General features: G+C 34.6%; 1 protein-coding gene and 1 long non-coding RNA gene across 11 annotated transcripts in view; one reads left to right on the top strand and one right to left on the bottom strand.

Annotated features, from left to right (window-relative positions):
- The window catches only part of LOC105678710 (cyclic nucleotide-gated channel alpha-3), a 159,970-nt gene that overhangs the window by 89,270 nt on the left and 53,170 nt on the right, over window positions 1–17,530 (bottom strand). The window contains exon 1 of one of the 10 annotated variants that reach the window (XR_010888397.1): window positions 3,210–4,121. The exons of the other annotated variants lie outside the window; for them this stretch is intronic. The gene's annotated coding sequence lies outside the window, so the exon portion shown is untranslated. Of the gene's footprint in view, window positions 1–3,209; window positions 4,122–17,530 lie in introns of those variants that run through there. 10 annotated transcript variants of the gene reach the window in all.
- The window catches only part of LOC105678718 (uncharacterized), a 40,551-nt gene continuing 27,372 nt past the window's right edge, over window positions 4,352–17,530 (top strand). Inside the window, exons 1-2 of the long non-coding RNA XR_001101735.2 lie at window positions 4,352–5,557; window positions 5,788–5,826. This is a non-coding gene — a long non-coding RNA (uncharacterized lncRNA). The remainder of the gene's footprint in view (window positions 5,558–5,787; window positions 5,827–17,530) is intronic.

Genomic DNA, 17,530 nt, shown 5'->3' with positions numbered 1-17,530 from the left:
TAGATAGGCGCTTTAGAGAAACTTTCTTTTTAAAGTTCACAAACAATACAGATATATATTCTGTTTCTGTCATCTAAACTGATTAAGTAATTACATATGCAATATCACAACAGTTGCTAATCATTTATCTGTTTTAGTTAATTTTTTACACCTAGAAAATTTTAGCTATTATTGCAAGATCATTTTTTTGAGTGGGAGGCGAATGCGATATTCCATTCCTTGTATTCTCGTTACGATATTTCAAGGCATGTACTTAGAAGTACTCTAAAAAACATAAAATGCCATTGACTTTAATTACATCGCCGAGTAGTAGAATCAACAGCGTTCTTGTGCTATAAAGTTTCATTCTTTTTGTTTCGTCTATAATCGATGAGCTCGCGGAAAAATATTCGCATTGTTCTCAATTTAAAAAGAAACGATACCAATTAGTAATCGAGAGTTGAAAAACTCGAATAACGAAGTTTTAATAAAGTAAGAAAGTTTTTACTTAAGATAAAAAGTGTCATTTCTCTTAAATGAGATTCGCGTGATTAATATACGTAAAACAATGTGTACAGTATTATATTTTACTATAATTTAATATATTATGCAATAAGTTCTTGTATTATTTTTGCTATGTGACTTACTGTACATTAAATATGAAAGATATAAATATAAAAGATCCTTCCGAATCAAAGTTTGTACGGCAATAATCTAAATTATTTATTTGCACACCGAAAATGATTTGAATGCAACAATCTGTTTTCGGAGGAAGAGAGAGAAAAAGTTGGGAAAACTTTTTCTCTCTCTTCCTAAAAAGTAAGGAAACTTTTTAAATAATATATGACATTTACGATAAAGTATTTGCATTTTCTTTTGGATACTTTATCCTGCAAATAAAATGTGAATAATCTTGCGGCGTCTTGAAATTGTCGCTTAAGTTTAATAATAATTTATATTTATATTGCGTACAAATTTATATTTTTTTAAGACTGTTTTAAAGGAATAGAAAAGAAGGAGTATACATTTTCCGTATAATAAGTACATGCCCTTCCACTGAGCGATGACACTATTATCGATAACTGATGCGGACTATCTCGGAACTAATTACATCATTACCGGGCTAATACTCGAGCTTACTTCCTGGCACCCTAGAAACGCGACAACCACGACAGGCCTTCGCAACCCTCGTAAGCGTAAGATGGGATCGATTCCTCGGACACGTGTGCGCCTGTTTCGAATAATTGAAACGATACATTACGCGCATACTGAATTCAAGAGCGAAATAAAACTTCGGACCTTTCTCGGCTCCCTTTCCTCCACATAAACGCGTTATAGTTTCCGTATTTCTAAACTTCTGAGCAGAACTTTGAAGATGTGAGTTTATACGCAATTTCACATGTAAAACGTTGTTAAATTCATGTGATAGTTTCCCGAGTGTCTAGTATATTTTATTTGCATATAGTGGCCGATATTCCCAGTTCTACCGGCACTTTTAATCGCCGCTTTGTATATTAATGACATTGCCCGAAAAACTGTGCAGAAACATATGGTCAACGTTGTTAGCCGATATTTCGGAACAAAATAAAAATTCTATAACTGCGGAAGATAGGATATGCTATTTCTGCGAAAAAAAAAAAAAAAAATGCCAACGAGTATTTTCTATCCAATCTGTGCAGAAGCTTTGTGTGAAACTTCGCGGCACGCGAGGCACGGGATTACAATAGAATTGTACCGCGTCCCCGGCACGTGCCATTGGTTTTCATTACGCGCATTCGCACTTACAAACCATTAATCCGAATGCCGCAACACTTAAACACGCGGGCTGGACTGTGTTGGGCGCCACTCACTCGCGCTCCATCCGATAACTCGCCGAATTATATTTTCGTGAACGATTTACTCGAAATTCCGCGGTCCTCCCCATAAATCTATCCCGATTGGCATTACTGGTATTTGATACTCGCGCACGTAGCAATCGAGTGGTAATGCGATGGAATCTCGCGATAGAAAATAACCACTTTGCCGACAACAGTTAGCAAAACAACATGTATATTTAAAAAATCTCAGATATATTAAACGTGTAGATAAATTAAAAAAATTAAAATCGTTTAATTTAAATATACAATAACGCGGAATATTGCTCGCGTATCGTTAGTTTATTTTGGACAGAAGGGTGTCCTTTTCAAGATGACAATCTTTCGAAAGTATCTCGCAGCTTCAGAAAGTTAATGCAAAAATGTTCTTCCCGTGAGAACTAGGTACGGTTTTGCTATGCAAGTCGCGAATAGCACGAGCACCTGCTTTTGGAATCTTTTCAGCGGCTTACGCGATCGTTCTGTTAAGCAGGTGTGTCCTATGCATACAAACAGAACGACGAAATGGTCAATAAATGTTACCGCATCGAGTAAATATAACTACATCTCTGCATTATACTTCCCTTGAATTTCTTAACAGCGCCCGTAATATACACAAATATCTGCTTGTACAAATAATAATGCCAATAATATGTGCGCGGATGTATTTTCAGTTTTATTCATTTAGACGAGAGACGAGATTTTTCCATGATATACATCGTCGTATAAATTTGCGATGAAAGTAGAAAATTTGAGCTGACATAAATAAGAAAAAGAGCAACGTTTCAATACCGCATTTGTCGTTCAATGAGTCAGCATTGTACAATCGAGCTTGGCGTATTACTTTTATAAATTATTCCGTTCAATATCAGAGACGTTTGTTCTTACTGCTTTTTCTTATTGGAAACGTTAAATCATATTGTTTTTTTTATCAAGATCAAATCAATAGATTCAGTTATCGGAGGATGTTTTTTAAAATACAAAAAGATGATTTTTTTATTTGCAATGTAGTATATAGGATACCCCAGAACAATCATATCATCCTTGATATTCCTGATCTCATTTAGAAACAAAATTCTTTATATCAAAATGTTGAGATTAAAGTAATTCTTAATGCAAACTGTTTAAAGTTTTCCAATGAGATTGTCAAAAATTGACACGTTCAGACACATTGCATCTTAATTTTTATATCCTTACTACATGAAATCTCAGAAATCTGCTATTAACGAATAAAACAGTTAGTCTGAGATATCTATATTTTGCATTATCTTGAAATCTTTTCATTTAATGATATTACATATAATAAAACAAATTTTAGATTGACTTACCGGCACGGTAAGTGAGTTACAAATAACAGATAATAAATAAATGTTTTACCTTAAAGTTGCATCGCCGGCGCCCGATGCTTTTACTTTGAGCTTTCTCTTCTCAGTCCTCGTTGTGGCCTTCAAGGCACTCACATGCGTTCGCAACGCGAATTCGTAAATCACGATGTTTTAAACGATACTTTCGACGCGTATTTTGTCACATCATCGCACGAATTACACGTTTGACACTCCGTCGCTCCGTAACAAATAACGATAGAAAACGAAAAAAAAAGTTTTAACCGTTTTGAACGATAAGGAAAGATGAAAACTGCGGGAAGTAATATAAGGATATTTTTGAAGAAGATAATACATTAATATATATAGAACGCGATCCACCCCATGTAAGCGCCGCCGTGCGAATGATGAAGGAGCAATAGATATCAAGGACAAAGTCGTACCGAATCGCGGCGTTTGGTGGGGTTGTGTACATTGCTTAGCCTGCGCGCTCCATATTCTTCCTTCTCTCTCTTTCTCTCTCTCTCACACACACGTTCTAACTCGCGCGCGTATTATTGTTTTTTTTCCACATTCTTCCAAATCGGAATCGGCGCGACTTTCTCCTTGATGTCTATAGCTCCTTTGTCATTCGTATGGCGACGCTCGTACAGAACAGATTGTTTCGCATCTGTGCGTTATCCTCTCCAATAATACTACCCTTACTACTTCCCGTTTTCGATCTCATCTTTTTTCATCGTTAGCTATTACAGAGTGTGTCGAACGTGTATTCCATACGAATATTCGAGTTTTAGTTTATCCAAATGACAAAGTACGTGTCGGGAGCGTTTAAAATATCGTGCGATTTTCATATTCGCGTCGCGAACACATATGCCTTCAAGTGCCTAAAAAAACTGGAGGTTTCTGTGTTTAATATTTTACTTTCGATATTTTGCAAATAACAAATAACAAATGATTACTCTAAAGTTGGCACTGACGCCCTTCCGAGCCTCCTTTTTCTGTCAATCCTTTTTGCAGTCCTTCGAAGCGCTTATATGTGTTCGTAATTCGCCAATTCGTAAATCGCAGGATGTTTTAAATGACACTTTCGACGTGTATATTGTCGTTCGGATATCATCGCTCAAATATCATCGCACGGATTACACATTCGACACTCGGTTGCGTCCGTAAAAAGTAACGATGAAAAAGGATAAGGTTGCAAACCGCGGAAAGAAATATAAAGATACTCTTGAAAAAGATAATGCGTTAATACGGAACGCGATCTACTCCGTATACAAATGTCGCCATGCGAATGATAAAGAAGCAGTAAATACATGAAGAATAAAGTCGCGCCGATTCCGATTTAGAAGAATGCGGACAACCAAAAAATATATACGAGCGGATATATAGAACGTGTAAGAGAAAGAGAAGAGATATATGGAGCAGGCTGAGCACAACACAATGTAAAGAACCTCACCAAACGCTGTGAGTTGGTCTTAAAATTCTTAATATTAGGGAATTTATCGAACATTTAATCCCGATTTCAATTTTATTTCAATAAATATTCGATAAATACCCTAATGTTAAGTTTCGAAACCGAATTGCGACGTTTGGTGGGGTTGTTTACATTGTCACGCTCAGCCTGCGCGTTCCATATTCCCCCACTCTCTCTCACATACCTCTTCTATGTACTCGGACGTATGTTATTGCTTTTTCCCCGCATTCTTCCAAATCAGAATCGGCACAACTTTGTCCTTGATGTTTATTGCTCCTTCATCATTCGCACGGCGGCACTCGTACGAGGTAGATCGTATTTCGTATCGGCGTTTTATTTTTTCCAAAAATATCCTTATACTACACTTCCCGTAGTTTCAACCTTATCCTTTTCCATCTTACTTATTGCAAACACTATCCGAATTGCGGCGTTTGGTGGGGTTGTTTACATTATCACGCTTAGCTTGCGCGCTCCTTATTCCCCCACTCTCTCTCACATACCTCTTCTATGTACTCGCACGTATATTATTGCTTTTTCTCCGCATTTTTCTTCCAAATCGGCACGACTTTGTCCTTGATGTCTATTGCTCCTTCATCATTCGCACGGCGGCACTTGCACGAGGTAGATCACGTTCCATACCGGCGTTTTATCTTTTCCAAAAATATCCTTATACTGCACTTCCCGTAGTTTCAACCTTATCCTTTTCCATTTTACTTATTACAGACATTATTCGAGTGTCGAACGTATAATCCGTGCGATGATATTGGAGTTTTACTTTGTCCGAACGACAAAGTACGCGTCGGGAATGCCGTTTAAAACGTCGTGTGATTTACGTCGCGAACGCATGTGAGTGCTTGAAGACAACAATGAGGACTGAGAGGAGGAGGAGGCTCAGGATGAGCATCGGGCGTCAACGGAGCAACTTTAGAGTAAGTAATCATTTATTTATTATCTGTTATTTGTAAAATATTGTACATAAAATATTATGTGATGTAACGCATATAGAAATTTTGAAATATTTAAAGATTTGTAATTTTTAATGTTTATGCTTATTAGATATTTGCATAAAAAAGATGAATAAAAGTTTAATGTGCATAATAATTATATCTTAAATAATTGTTTTCAACGCTGTTCATTGGATCAATTTTATATGTTACAGGTCAACTTGTCAACAACTCCGCTGCTGCGCATGATGCCGGTAAGTCAATCAAAAATTTGTTTTATTTTACGATCATTAAATGAAAAGGTTTCAAAATAATGCAAAATATATAAGATATCTTAGACTAACTGTTTCATTCGTTAATAGTAAATTTCTGAGATTTCTCACATAATAAGGATATGAAAATTAATATGCGTTGTGCCTGAGCACGTTTTTACAATCTGATTGGAAAACTTTAAACATTTTGTATTTAAAAATTACTGTAACCTCGACATTTTAATATAAAGATTTTTCTCTTCAAATGATCTTAATAATCTGCTATTAACGGATGATGCAGTTGGTCACCCTATATAATACATATATAGTCAAATTATAATTGTGCAAGTACAAACATTACAAAAATAATAGATCTTCAATAAAATTGATTTTCTAAATTTTCCTATATTTGGAAGAGTTAAAAATCACTCATAAATTGCTACATTCGTGCTATTTAGATCTTTAACTAAATGCAAGAGATTTAGGAAGATGGAAGCTTCTACCAAATTTCTGTAGAAACTTCTAGCCGTGTTATGTTGGCGCGTCTCCTTTGAGACTGCTAAAACTTCACAAAACTTTGTTGTCGCCCGTGTATTCTAGAAAGTACATTAGTTCTTTATAAACGCACCTGCGTTGGTCAACAATGATGGGGAAATATTACTGTTTTCAAAATTTTTCACTTAGGTTTCTTTTATCTGCGCAATTTACTATTTATTCAAACAATTATTGTTAAATGATATTATTAAAATATTATTATAAACAGCAAGGTTTCCTAATTATCGATAAATTTATCATTAAGAAATGATGTATTTCAGTATCCTGACTAATTTAATAATTCATTTAACAATCAGTTTAATCGAGCAACAACTAATATGAGTTAATGATTTTCTATTGTTCCGTATACATGATTATATGTTTCGAAACCTCTAAATAGTTTCTGTACAACGCGGTTCAATTTAGATTAACGCGAAAATTTCGCCTGTAGTTTCAATTCAATATGCAATTAATTATTCATTAATTTTTATGAAGATAACATGAAATGAATAATTTATTTTTGCGTAATTTACTATCGATACTTGTTTTATATTACTCAAAATAGATTAATCTTCCTCTCGTGTCATCAATATTCGTTGATTATATCAAATATTTTAGTTTTTTGCATAATTTCAGACATTTTCACGTAGCCAAATATTTTAAAATAAAAGATAAATATAAAAATTTCCGTTTTGTTAAGGAATTAAATATTATAATAAAATTTGATTTAGTTCTTCTATTGACTTCATCAATTTTACATTGAACGTAATTTGAATACACTTGTATAAGAGCTATTCGGCAAATATCTACAATGCTGAAACGACTCTATCGCTCGAACGCGTACACCAATTCGCGGCAAAATTGATCGAACTTGACGGATAAAAAATACTTTTTGCTGGTTGAAAACGGTTGTAGTAGTAGAGTGTACCGGTATCGCTGCGCCGTCAGTTGATCCCGTCAACAGGGCACGCTGAAAGTCTGTAAGCCCGCTGACATGTACATGGCACGAATACGATCGCGCGTGACCAATAGATATGTAACCAAGTTGCCCCCACAAATGTACTCGCGCCCTGAAAATTCGAGCTTCGCAGCATCCGGTGAGTACAAACAAATATTTGCTCGCCTCGTATTGCGGCAATCTCTGTTCGGAGATACTTCGATGGAAATCTCCATGACATGCGAGCCTTTTTGATCCACGGCATATTGCGTATTAGCAGTTAAAGTGTCTGAATCGATTTTGCGAGATTTACACTTTTGAGTGATAGTAGTTTCTTCCATTCGCACGGCTAACGGAGTATCAATTCTTAACTTATTATTTGCTCTCTTTTACAAAAAATTCCATTTCCAGATAAAAGATGTCAACACGCGGTACAGAAAAATGCACAAAAATTCTAAATGTTCTCTCTATAACTTTTCCACCTTTAACTCATTTCTCACATTTATATGATATATTTTGAAAAACGGGGCGAAAAAAGTTATATGCGGAATGCAAAATGACATTGATACCTTTTCATAAACTTCGCTTTCACCTTAAAACTTTTTGCAGCACCTCGTCGAGGTACTGTAATCCTTAAACCATGCGTTACCAGAAAAAGTTCAGGTAAAAGTTATAAAAAGTTGTAAAATAGGTAAAAGTTTATCTCAGCGAGTCATTTTTCTTTTTTGAATTATATCGCAATTTTCCACAGTTTGTTGAGGATTAACTTTGTGATGTGATTGTAAATTTTATCACGAATAATATTGTTGCTGCGTATGTCTCGAGAAAAATAAGCGATTAATAATTTCATATTTGTTTTATGGGCTGTTGTGAAGTTTGATTTAATCAATATAAGACACAACAAATAACAATACATTGCAAATTACCGAATATATTATACAAAAAATATCTATATGTACGTTAATATTATATGTGTACGTGCACATATATTAAAAATTTGTACAATATATATGAAGACTCACTATTTTTTTTATAAAAGCTACGCTTAATTACTTACGAGTAAAGCTGCGCTGTTATTGAAAATACAACAGTTTTAATATCGATAGTAATTTGATAGTACGGAAATGAGTCTTTCCGATAATAAGCTCTGGCGTGTACCGCTTCGATGTGCATCATTTTCAATAACTTCATTCAGAGAGTAAATTAATGACTTGCATGCTGTTAATCGCTGTTCCTGCTTTTTTCTGTCAGCCTTTTGTCAAAAGAGATCGATAGAGACGGAACGTGCATTATCGGTTATTCGATATGTGATCAATATGAATAACAATCACCTCCCTGACATAGGTGCATATTCATGCGATGACGATAACAGCTTTGAATCACTTCGTAAACGAATTCGATTTATAAATTCTTTTTATTTTTCTGAACAAGCCGTACGTTTAATCAAAAGCAATATAGGATCATTATCTGGTTTATTATTATTTTTCCGTCTATACTATATACGAATATTTTTGAGTTTTATTATATATCTTTCTATAGTTGTTCAATTTACATAATTTATCGATTAACCATAGGATGCAATTAAATGAACAAATTTTGATTTGCAAAAATTTCTCGGGTTTTTATGGGGAAAATCTATTTTTTCAAATAATCGTTACATGGCTCTCCGTCAACACAGCCCGCATATAAGCCCGCTTGAGGTTTGAGGCTACTGCATATCAACAGCATTATCCAGCAGTGCGATCGATATCGCAGGAACGATGTCCTGTTGGATAGGTTGCCACAGTGTGGACTTGATTTTCACTTGCCGCGTGTTCCTCGCTGATTGTCACAGCTTTTATTAAATTAGCAAGTGCATTAACTCACTGACACGGCGCGCTGCAAGTTAGATTTTGATTGAATTCTTTATCTTTGAGCGGGGGCTATCGGAGAAATTCGATATACTAACACTGAATGAAAGTACAAACTGACACATAATATTATCACGAATAGAAAGAAAATGCGATATTAAAAATGTTAAATTGTCAAGTGATAATGCTAATATTAAGAGTATTTGTATTATATAATAGCTCTTATATAAAATTTTTTGAAGTGTCTCATAATTTTGCGATTTATGATGTTATTTTTAGCTTGATTTTTTTAACACAAAGATTAATACAAGATTACAATAGAAGCGTTATTTTAACGATTATATGAATATAAAGATTTTAATATCACTTATATCTCAAGTATACTATTTCTATCACCGACGCAAAACACCATGCACAAGATTAAAAAGAATAAATCTTTCTTTTCAGTCTCACGACTTTTACTGCCCATAAACTCATAAAACCAATAACTCGTTGAATGTCTAATGGAAAGTTGACGAGAGAAATCCCTATATCATTAGCTATCTCAAGAATGGCGAAAGACAATTTTTCAGATTTAAAAAGAATTAAATTAATTTCCCTAGAAAAATATTTTGAATTAATTTCTTATTAATTTTCAAAGAGGATAAAATTGTCACAGAGTAGTTTTTGCACTGCATTTCAAATTTAAGCTGATAATTCTCATACTTTATCGCAAAACTTTGGAGCTCTTCCAAGAACTTTGTTAGTGGAGGCTATTATATATAATGATATTATTAAAAATTACTTGACAGTTTAATATTTCTTATATATATATAAATATACGAAAGCTTGTTATCGCCATGTATATATTATTTACTTGTGATTAATGTACCGTGACAGAAAACTTCTATAATACATAGATTAACTTCATTATTTGGCTTAGCAATATAAAATCAATATATTTTATAATATAATAAACCCGCCTAGTTCATCTTTAAAAAGATTCATTCAGCTTTCATGCTTCGAGTTCTTATTCTTTGTGGCATATTAAACAGTCGCTATACGCTCTGTTTTCCATTGTTGTAGTCCGCTCTCGAGACTTAGAAATGCAATCGGCTGGTTGGAGCCTAGCCAATGCGTGAATTATGCAGCGCTCAAGGCGATATACGTGCTTGCCATCGTAATATACAAACGAAACAACTTATCTCGTTACGGAAAGCAGATCCCTTCTATCCGCCCCGCCCTACCTATACGGTCTTAACCTCGGTTGCGTGACACTAAGAACAAATAGGGGGGTAGCTTTCCCGGGCTTGAGGCTAATTATTTTTTAGTGCGTCCCTATGGCAGTATAAGAAGGTACTATAAAAAAAACGTACCCTCCCTTTCTATTATACGTAGTGCACACGTAAAAAAGATAAGTAAAATTTCTAAATGACAATATATTTTACAGACATTCATTTGCGGATGTGATCTTGAACTTTGTTAGTTTCCGTAAGAATTCATTTCTGGTAATATCGCGTTTCATTACTGTTTGACGAGTCTGCCATTTTCACATTCCATTCTCTCTTGGTATTCCGTGGCACATTTCCGGTAGTTTTACTGCCGAATAAATATCAAGTCGTATCGCGCTCAGACCGGACTATTTATGGCGCTTCACCGTCGTGTTCATCGAAGCTCGTTGAAATGCCTTGCCGAATGTCGCAACGCGAGAATGCTTGAGCTTTTATTCCAAGCGTAGCGAATAGATTTTTCGGAAGGAAACACATTTTTCGTTAGACTGCGTCACGCATCGCCTATTTCTACTTCGCCTTCTGCTCGCGAATGCTTGGCAATCTATATTACGTCATGAATATAATTTGTCGACGTTGATTTAATTATCGCTCTTGATAATAACATTTCTTTCCAAAAGCAATAAAAATGCTAAACAATCTTTGAATTATTTATGATTAGACAGTTTTGGTTTCTAGCATTATTCAACTCTGATAAAAAAATTACATATTGTTCTGAATTTTCTATATAGTGGTTCTTTTTCCAACGTGACATTTCTTTACGGGGCAAAAAAGTATCTTTCACAAATATGTCTCTTGGGTATATCTTCAATGAAACGGTACATACGTACGATCTATGTAGCATACATCACTAACACAACAACACTTAGACACTCTTCTGACTTTTATTTGAATATCTATGAATATCCAAGTTACGACGTTTTGTCCCTGGGGACGCGGCACGGCAGACTTCATCTCGTCGACGGAAGGAACGTCGGCGGGATAGAAGGAGAATGCAGGGAGTTTAAGCGTACACGTTCATAATGGTGCGTCAAATGTTTTTCGGCCATCTCCTACCGAGGAAATTCATGAAATTTCACCTTCCGTCTGCCTCCCGAAGATTTCGAGAATTCGGAAGGCACCGGAATAATATCCCCTACCGAGGCAAATAAATAGGATAACGTGGAATGTCGCGAGGAAGAAAGTTTCGGCGACTTTCACTGTGACTCGCGATTTTTATGAAGACAGGAAGTTATGTCGTGAATCACTTTGGACCGGAATTATATTTTATCTCGAGCTAAGCTTGCGTTATTAATTTTAAAACAATTGTCATATTTATAGGATCTTTAGCATATTCTAAAGATGAAAGTTAAGAATTGGGCAAGTAGCAATTATTCCTTGAAACCAGCGCAATTAATGTTGTTAAAAGTTTGATTATATCTAACTGTTATTCTAACTTAAAAAATTTTCTTTGACTAATGTATCAATCTGAATTAAAAACGGGATCGTTGGCGACGAAATTCATCTTACGCCAACAGAATCACAATCAACCGGCGCAATCATCGTCGCGATCCGCCCGTCGGTCAACTCGGTCAACCAGTGAATTTCAATCTGACACCTGCCTGCCTGAGTAATTCGTGCGTCCGCGTAATGAAATTCGCGTAACGTCGCCCCGGATAGTTGCAAATATGTGCAGATATATGCGCGCTCGCGCCGGACACGCATCCGTTATACGCCGAGTTTGCCGTTGACGGTTATGGTCGTCGTGAACGAACGACGAGGTATACCGCGTTAATGGCTTTAAGCATTTCCGGATTGAAGGTGCCTTTCGCATATCGTCACTTATACACATTTACGCGCTCGTGCGACCATATATAGCGTTTACAGCCGTACGTGCACAAGTATTTTCAACAGAAAAGGTAGATTCGATGAACGTAAAATGAATCCTCTCGAATATAATCATCAATCATAATTTATCAAAAAGTTGATGAAAATTAATTAAATATAAAAACTTTCCTCTATCGGATAGCTTGAGTAGCGTCAAGAAACTTTTTTTTACTTTGATTAATAAATGAACGCATGGAAACCGTGTACATTGATGTACAGATGTGCTCGCGCCGAACGTATTTTCATTGAGCGTAATGCATACGAGATACTAGAATAAAAATACGGAAATAAAACAATATCGATTGATAAAACAGTGATGAACTGAGAGTCACTGAGGATAATGGCTTGGGTCCAAAGAGCTGCAACAGAATTGAGTTGCAAGGGATTTGATGGAGACAAAAGCAGGCGTACACAATACACAAAGAATCAAGTAATGCAACAGTAATTAAGTGCAACTGAATTACGAGAGGTCACAAGATGGCAAGATGATGGAGATGGCAAAAAGTCGATATTGTCTCGCAAAAATATCTCTATCACGATGATGGTAATTTACATTAATATCACGCGCTAGTGTGACCAACAACAAAATTTTTTCATGCAATGCTTAATCTTTCGCTACTACAGGCTACATCCATTTCGCTAATTGATATCGGAACGATCGATCAATTGCTATCAAAAAATTTCATAAAATAATATTGTGTAGAGTAATATTGACGACATTATAATGAAATTACATTATAAGAATCTCGTTGATTTAAAATATTTTAACAAGATTTTTACCAATTTTAATCAGAAAGTATATATTTTATTTCTGTGTCTACCATAAAAATTAATATGAATAATAAGACTTTGTTTTTAATTAAACAAAAATTTATGCACCGAAAAATGTATGCAGCCTGTAACAATACAATGTCACACACGGACATTATTGCGTACATTTATTCAACGTTATTAATTACTTTTCCTCGGTCTTTTCACAATAAATCGTATATAAACAATATCAAATATTTAGAATATAAAAATAAATTCAACTGTAAAATATCACATACGATTTAAAATAAAACATTGCAGTGTCCCCTCGTGATATTACGATAAAATCAATTCCGAGCATAGGCGTTCAAACATTTGCAGCCATCGGTTCTTTTTATAGCATCGCAAAAGAGATTCATCGTATTTTAAAATAAAATTATATATAAAATAATATAAATTACATAAATAACATAAACAAATTGCTTTCATGCAAACGTTGTCCATTTAATTATTTCACGGTTATTAATGGCCAAATACAACAAAGCTTAGTACGCGTTGTAGCGTATTTAAAAAAATACAATGTACGATGTATCTCTCTTTGCATGATAACAGAACCTAGTCGATGCAATTTGGTAAAAACCGACATATGCATTTCATTCGCGTCATCTCATGCAGTCATAATCCAAAACACGACGTGTCACGAGCAAACAACGATAGAGTTTAGAATTTCGCGACATTGCGGCCAAGTTGAAAACCCTGGCGAACAATGACGTGGTTTCGAATTCCTCTACCCATGTAGTAAACTACACCATCCTGCTGCATTCAACCCTCACAATCCCTCGCATCATATTTCAGTTATGTAACGCACCCGTGACTCGCCCAACCTGTGAAACCGGTTTCCATTAATAAACGCGCTTTATGATTTTTATACGCGCGTAAAACGACGGATGCACGTTCAATATCTCTCTGTTTCATCCGCTTAATGCTTCTGGCATAACTAGAGTAAGTAGAGCAGCACGCTTTTAATGTTGAAATATGGGCGCGTCTTCTTTAAATAATACTATTGTTTTTCACATATGAAAGCTTCGACCAATTCGAAATATATTTTCCCATAGAGAAAACTTGGATGTCATATGTTTTTGTGACGTTTCAGTAGATTTTATAAATAAGTCCTGCGCAAAAATTTTATTAAAATAAATGTTACTTGTGAAATAAGTTAAAGAGTAAAATTTTTGCTATATATTTTGCTCCGATAAAATCCTAATTCGCGAATCTTTTTCATTTTCAATCGTTTGTCAATCTCGGAATCTATTTTCGCGGATAAAGGGAAGAGAGTGCGATGAACTTAAGATACTTCCTGTGAGATATAACTGTCGTAGCTCGACGGTGAGGGATATCGCTCCAAGTTTGGTCCGTCCAACTGCCGCAATATTGCCGGCATAAATGCTTTTACTACTGACTCGCCCCAAACGACACTTCTGATACATACATATAACGCGCAGCGTCATGAATGTAACGCTCTGCTTTGCAGATTTGAGCTTATAAAACTTCTTTTCAAGAGCCTCGCGCAAAAATTCATATAGTAGATCGAATAACCGATTTTGTTTCTCGTCCGAAGAAAAACTCACATCTATAAAATGTCGCTGTTTTGCGCGATGAAAAATGATTTAGCTTATTCAATACACTCATATCTGATATATTTGATATTAATTATACATTAAATTATGAGTTTAGAATATTTTATAGTTAATCCTCCTCCGACGCAATCATTTGATAAAATTACAAATAATTAGTTTTGAAATGCAATATTGTATAATAATAATACTCATAATGTCGCGATATTAATTTATTTTTGAGTTTTCTCACATAAATATGTATGTCCAGATCCAATATAAATAATTATTACCAGATTATTATAATCATGTGCATTGCATATTAAAACAATACTACAAAATTATAACAATTGATATAATATTTCACGATTATATATATAGAAACGTGAAGATGAATCTCGTTTATCAAAACAGAATTAATTAAAGCCACATAAATGACATTAATGTTTCTATCAATAATTGGATATTTACATAATGTCGTTACTTTCTCATCATATTACCTCGAGTTTCATAAAGTGTTTTCTCGTCTTACGCAGCTATTCCTGATTTCATAACGGGTTTATTAATTTATCTTCGACGAGAACGATGAGCGGAAATGACTTTTGCGACGCATTATCACGCGATGGATCGGCTATATCACGCGATGGATCGTCTTATTTGCGTGTCAATTTCTATTCGGGCATGCGTCTCTTCGGCGTCGTGACGCCACTACGAAAGACGAATGCGTAAAAACATATAATGAACGTTCGAAGGAATGTTTTGCATGAGAATCTTCATATCGCCGGAATATGTTATCGTAAGATGGATACGCTCAACGCTGAAAGGCGAAACGTGATTTGTGCTAGGTAAGATATACGTTTTCCTTTCGTCGAAGAATCAAAATGTTAGAGAATATTAAAACGGTAAAATGCGATACCTTATCCGTCATAGTTTCCTCTTGTCGAATAAATTGCTTCTCGATAGCGTTTTAACTGTTTCATCTTTTTATTGCCGATCAGTCGCGAGACCTATTTCACGCATGAGTACTTTATCGAGAGAATTTTATCGATATCTCGGAATAATAATGATCGACACTTCTCCGACACCCCCGAAGGGAAAAAAAGAATACATACTGATTCTTTTCTCCGAATGTTTGATATCTTCCTCCTTCTATCTTCTTATCAAATTGTAGAACGATATTGATGATTTCTAAATATTGAGAAATATAATTTGTCTTGATAAATCTTAATAAATAAAATTAATATTGATTATTAAATGTTGTGATGATGTTTATGTTTTTAATATTATAACATTTTAATGTTTAATTTTTTTTTAATATTATGCTTTTTCGCGTGCAAATATTGAAGAGTAGAAAATATGGTTTTTGTTCCACTCTTTTAATATTCGTTCGTCTTGGAACGAAATTTAATTATACAATAATAAATTTATGAATTTTTTACACAGTACGGGATTAAAAATTATTTTTATTTCTTGCTGCTCATTACTATAAAATTTCATTTTTTGTTGAACTGGCTAAGATTTTATTTGTCGTGTTTTTGCTTACCGAGAACAGAGAATATATTTCAATAATTTTTCATTACATTTTTTTTGTTTACATAGAGAGAAAAGAGAAAAGGAGTACGAACAGCAGTAAGAGTAGTTTCAAAATAGATTTTATGCAAGCATCGCATTTAGCTTTTCTATGCAATATTAAGAAATTAGAGACTTCCTGAATATAAATAGATGGAGAAGAGTTATTTTATGAAAGAATACTCTCGAGTAAATGAATCCGCGAAAGTAATTTACACTTATCTTCGTCTATCTAGGCATGCAACGCAAACAGATTTACCTTAATGCTTATATTTAAGAAAATATCGCAATAGAGTCATCATATTATTTCAATTTCGAGCTAAGAATATCAGCTTTATGAAATGCGCTTATTACCGAACATTCTACAAGCACTATAACTGAATGAAGCAGTCTCGGAAATTTCTCATGTTAAATTATATAATTTCAATGAGATATATAATTACTAAATATACAGCATCTGATAATCAATAATACTATTCGAATTTAATTATTATGTTTTCAATAGATAGAACATGACGATGTGGAAATAATTAATCGTTCAGTATCATCGAAGATAATATTAGAGCTCAAAGCATTTTACGATTGAATAATGCTCGTTATTATATCATTTATAATAAGGAAGAAAAATATAAAATACAAGTGACACAGGTGAATTAAATTTGCTTTTCAATGCGCTAAATTAATTGATTCGAATTAATTAAGGTTTAGACAAGAAAAAACGTAAAATAAATTTTTGTCAGAAGCAAAATTGAAATTTTTCACCCTGAAACAGAAATACGTGCAACTCGTGTCAATTCACAAATTGAGATTTATGTCGGCGATGGTACAAGCAGTTAAATGTTATCGCGATATAATAGATCATCGAATAAATAGGAAAGACAGAATCGCAGATAAATTACGATGGTACCGATTCGATGCTCAATATTCTGAGCCGCCGTTCGCATGAATCGCCTCTGCGCCACTGCACTCTCGAAAATTTCAAGCAAATTGTGACGATTAATCGTCGCTGCCGGATTGCGGCAATTAATCTTGTGCAGCGTGAACCGTTTAACAATCACGCTGCAAGCTACTAGCCGCCGCAGCCGCCAGGCTGACGCAGCCGATCTCTTATTTAAGCGGCAGGTAACAGACATTGCGAATATAAACTCGTGAATATAGAATATTTATGTTATGGAACAATTAATATGTGAAAGGAAGCTAGGAGATTAAAGAGGTTAAACTATTAGTCGGTAGCTTAATTTCGCATAACAGGTAATGTGAGACCTTTAAACAATTAGTGGAAAATATTGAAGATATTATGCAGCACAGGCAACACCAACT

This window comes from Linepithema humile, chromosome 2, assembly GCF_040581485.1.
Source record: "Linepithema humile isolate Giens D197 chromosome 2, Lhum_UNIL_v1.0, whole genome shotgun sequence".
Classification (NCBI taxonomy): Eukaryota; Metazoa; Arthropoda; class Insecta; order Hymenoptera; family Formicidae; genus Linepithema; species Linepithema humile.
The sequence above is the reverse complement of the archived record's forward strand: the minus strand, read 5'-3'. Positions and strand labels throughout refer to the sequence as shown.